Source organism: Bombina bombina, chromosome 2 (genome assembly GCF_027579735.1).
Source record: "Bombina bombina isolate aBomBom1 chromosome 2, aBomBom1.pri, whole genome shotgun sequence".
NCBI lineage: Eukaryota > Metazoa > Chordata > Amphibia > Anura > Bombinatoridae > Bombina > Bombina bombina.
Window position 1 is genome coordinate 890,782,085 of NC_069500.1, and position 5,008 is coordinate 890,787,092.

Consider the following 5,008-nt stretch of genomic DNA (forward strand, 5'->3'; position numbering starts at 1 on the left):
TGTGATCATGTGACATGCAACAACCAATCAGAAGATTTTGTTGTTTAGTTTTTTTTTTTGTTTTTTTTTTAAAAACATGCTTTATTTGTATGTAACGCTGCATGATGCAAGCAACGTGAATTTCTGATGAATGAAACAGTTTTGTATGTTTTTCTAGCTGATTTAAATACATTAAATTATATCTGTTAAGCATTCAAAATTAGTTTCTTGGCTTTATGGCATTTTACTTCAGAAATTGGTATAGGGAGCCATATTTTGGGGTGTAAAATGATAATCCCTGTTTTCCCTATAGACCTTTTTCTATCCTGCTTACTTACATGTTTACTTATATTTATACATTTCTGCAGATTGTTATGCAGGTGTAACTGTTTACACTGACCCTGTCAGTAGCAACTGTATAGGCAAACCCTGCTGGAAGATAATGTTCACACTGCACAGCCTTAAAGGGACATGCACACACACACCCTACACAGCCTTTAAGGGACAATTCTAACTCATGCCACACACACAGTCTTAAAGGGACAAATTACAGTAGGCCCACTCAGTCTTAAAGGGATAGATGCACACACACACACAGTGCACACAGCCTTTAAAGGGACAAATCACAATATGCAATATGTGAACACAGCCTTTAAAGGGACAAATAACAATATGGCTATGCAATATGCACACTCAAAGTCATAAAGGGACAGGCACACACAATGCACTCTTCTTTCACATCCTTTAAGGGATAGCTGACACCACACACACACACAAACATCTTAATGATAGAGAAGCACAAACACCCATGGCAGGCAGCCTTAAAAGGATATGAAAACCACAATTTTAATTTTATGATTCAGATACAGCATGCAATTTTAAACAACTCTCCAATTTACCTCTATTATCAATATACTTCATTCTCTTGGTATCTTTTATTGATGGAGCAACAATGCACTACTGGGAGCTAGCTGAACACACATATGCAAGCCAATCACAAGAGGCATATATGTGCAGCTATCAATAAGCAGCTAGCTCCCAGCTCCTGAGCCTACATAGGTATTATTTTCAACATAGGATACTAAGAGAACAAAGCAAATTAAATTAGATAATACAAATAAATTGTAAAGTTGTTTAAAATGTTATGGTCTCTCTGAATTATGAAACAAAAAATATTTGGTTTCATGTCCCTTTAAATGAACACCTGACAGTCTTTGTATTCTTCAGACTAGTGCCAGGCTTCTCTCTCCTGGACTCCTCTTCAGGCATTAAAGAACATGAAACCCAAAATGTTTCCTTCATGATTCAGATAGAGCACTAATTTTCAAACCTGTCCTCAAGCCTCCCCAACAGGACAGGTTTTCAGGATTACCTTGGATGAGAGCAGGTAAAATAACCATGGTTACTAATCAGCTGAGTATTTCACCTGTGCTCTAGTTCAGATATTCTGAAAATGTGGCCTGTTAGGGAAGCCTGAGGGCAGTTTTAAAAACCAGTGAGATAGAGCATACCATTTTAAACTTCTTTCCGTTTTACTTCTATTGTGCAATTTACTTAGTTTTCTTGGTATCCTTTGTTGAAAAGAACTCCTAGGTAGGCTTAGAAGCTGGGTGCTAGCTGCTGATTGGTGGCTGCACAGAAATGACTCTTATGATTGGCTTATCAATGTGTTCAGCTAGTTCCCAAATGTGCATTGATGCTCCTTCAGCAAAGGATACTAAGAGAATGAAGAAAAAATAATACTAGAAGTAAATTGGAAAATCTATTCTCTGATTCATGAAAGAAACATTTTGGGTTTCATGTCCCTTTAAGGCCTAATAAATCTTCTAGGCTACCTTAAAGGTATAGCATGCCTTACTGCAGCAGGAACAAAAATCACTCTCTAACAAAATTCTTTTATGATACTATCACTTTCACATGTGTTACACAATTGGGACTTTTAAAGGGATACTAAACCCAAATGTTTTCTTTCATGATTCAGATAGCGCATGCAATTTTAAGCAACTTTCTAATTTACTACTGTTATAGTTTTTTCTTCGTTCTCTTGCTCTTTATTGAAAAAGCAGAAATGTAAAGCTTAGGAGCCCGCCCATTTTAGGTTTAGCACCCTGGATAGTGCTTGCTTATTGGTGACTACATTCAGCCAACCAATAAGCAAGCATAACCTAGGTTCTGAACAAAAAATGAGCCGGCTCCTAAGCTTTACATTCCTGCTTTTTAAATGAAGATAGCAAGAGAACAAATTAACAATGATAATAGGAGTAAATTGCATGCGCTATCTGAATCATGACAGAAAAAAATTGTTTTAGTAACCCATTAAGTACTGGGACTCATGAAGCACCGAAGTGCAGAGAGCTTTAAAGGAACACAGTCATAAAGAGACAGACACACAACCCTTAAAGGGACAACTCATACCGCATGCACAGAATTTTAAAGGTACAGGCCTTAAAGGGACAGGTCACACCATGCACAAACACAGACAACCCACAGGGGCCGATTTATCAAGTGTCTGGCGGACATGATACGCTGTCAGCATTTATCATTGCACAAGCAGTTCTGGTGAACTGCTTGTGCAATGCAGCCCCCAGCAGATCGGGCAGATTGCTGTCCGCCGCTTGAGAGGTGGTGGACGAGTTAAGGAGCAGTGGTCTTAAGACCACTGCTTCTTAACTCCTGTTTGCGGCGAGCCTGAAGACTCGTGTAAAAACAGGGGGAAACTGCCCCATTTGGGCTGTGATAAATTGGCCCCACAGTCTTGAAAGGACAGATGCACTTGCACAGTGAACACAGCCTTATTGTTCAGCAAATACAGTCTTAAAGGGACAAATCACAGCATTCACAAACACACAGTGCACACAGTCTTAAAAAGAGCGGTCACATCACATGCACACTGTCTTAATGGTACAGTAGCACAACAACCTTAAAGGAACAAATCACACCATATGCACTCAGTCTTTAAAGGACTGGCAAACATATACAATACACACATTCTTACGTTGAATAACCACAACACAAAAAAACAAAAAAAAACATTCTTATGGAGACAAAAAAACACACAGCCTTAACCCTTTCGTGACAGGGTTAAAGTGCCTACATCGGAACACCTGTTCCGATATAGACAAATTGAAACTACGCGATCGTGCATACGATCGCGAGATTTCAATTATTGGATCGCATCTGGGGGGCGTCCCTACAACCCTAGGAACGCCCTCCAGACCGCAATCAAGTCCTTGAAGCACAGAAGGCTTCAGGACAGCCGTTTGTTATGACGTTCTATTCCGTCATAACGGCTTTAAAGCCCAGTGTAAATATGACGGAATAGAACGGCATAACGGCGTTAAAAGGTTAAAGGGACAGCTCACAGTTTTCACCCACAGCCTTAAAGGTATGGTTCATGGTACACAAACCCTTTAAGAGATGTCTCAAGCCTAGGGTTGCCACCTCAGGCATGTTTTCCTGGACATATATGAGTTATACATAAATTGCACCCCTGGATAGCACACAGTGATCCTGGACAGCACTATTCATCTTTTTACCTGCATACCCTGAAGCATGTGTAGCGCATAAGTGTTCAGTGTTCACGGTCGAGGTGGCAACCCTACACAAGGCATTCGTGCACAGCCTTAATGAGAGCTTATGGCATCCATTTACAGCTATGAGCTGCCCCTTTTGAGTCTGTGTGTGTGTGCCATGCTTTGGGGTTGTGTGTGCATATGTGTTCTAAGATTTTTTCTTTGATTTTTTAAAGCAACTATGCATGCGTAATATCTCCTGAAAGTGGCACATTCATTGAAACAACTTGCAATTCCTAAAAAAAAACACGTCTATTTGGAATAAAGATAATTATCTTTTGTCAAGACAGACAGACAGAGAGGCAGGTAACCTTATCCGTGTATACTTTTTGTCATGGGTCAGAGAGTTATTGTGTCATTATTTATTTATTCATTTACAGAGTACAAGCTGCAAATGCCTACTACCACACTACTCTGAATGCACCCGATCCTGTCTGATTTTGGAAGTTAAGCAGGGTCAGGCCTGGTCAGTACCTGGATGGTAGACTGCCTGGGAACACTGAGTGCGGTAGGCTTTTTTCTTTGATTTTTTTAAAGCAACTAAACATGCCTATATTCTCCTGATAGTGGCAATATGCATTGAAACAACTGTACCTTACAATTCCTAAAAAAACACATGTCAATTTGGATTAAAGATAATTATCTTTTACATACTTGCCAACAGTCCCTGATTTCCAGGGACAGTCCCTGGATTTTGTTATATGTCCTTGGATTTTTTTTGTCCCTGAAAATGTCCCTGAAAATATCTTTTGCACAACATTTGTTGTTTGCATATATATATTATATATATATATATATATATATATATTTATATATATATATATATATACACACACACACACATACATATATACAGATAGATAGATAGATGATAAATAGATATAGTGTATTATTTAAATATAATTCATTTCTAATGGAATATTGTTATTATTATTGAATGGGTTCACATATTATTTGTCCTTCTAATTTTGATGCTGTGTTGTAAAAATAACCATATGCCTAGAATGTGTTCCAGAGACTGGGTAGGTGTAAGAGCTTGGTGCTGTAATCTGTATAATAAACTATGGATAAATCTAAATTATACTATTACTTTCAAATGAGTGTGTTTTGATTGCAGAACTGAGTGGGCGGAGCAGTTGAACAGTAGGTCGTCAATACTCCAGTAACCCGCTTGCTTGCTCTGCTGCAAAGTGTCCCTGGAATTTTTTTTTTAAATGTTGGCAACTATGCTTTTATAAAGACAGACAGGCAGACAGAGAGCCAAGTAACCTTATCCGTGTATACTTCTTGTTATGGGTCAGCGAGCTATTCTGGGCCTGTACAGGCATTATTTATATATTCATTTACTGTCAAAATTTTAACCCTGTTTTAGCTATTCCATTCTTTACAGAGCTGTGAATGAAGACATGAGCAAGCTCAATTCACGCTGGGTACAAGCACCATATGTCAGTACCGCC

General features: G+C 38.7%; 1 pseudogene; it reads left to right on the top strand.

Moving 5' to 3' along the window:
- The first annotated feature begins 3,947 nt into the window (after window positions 1-3,947).
- On the top strand, window positions 3,948-4,066 carry LOC128651037 (uncharacterized; annotated as a pseudogene).
- Window positions 4,067-5,008: the final 942 nt, after the last annotated feature.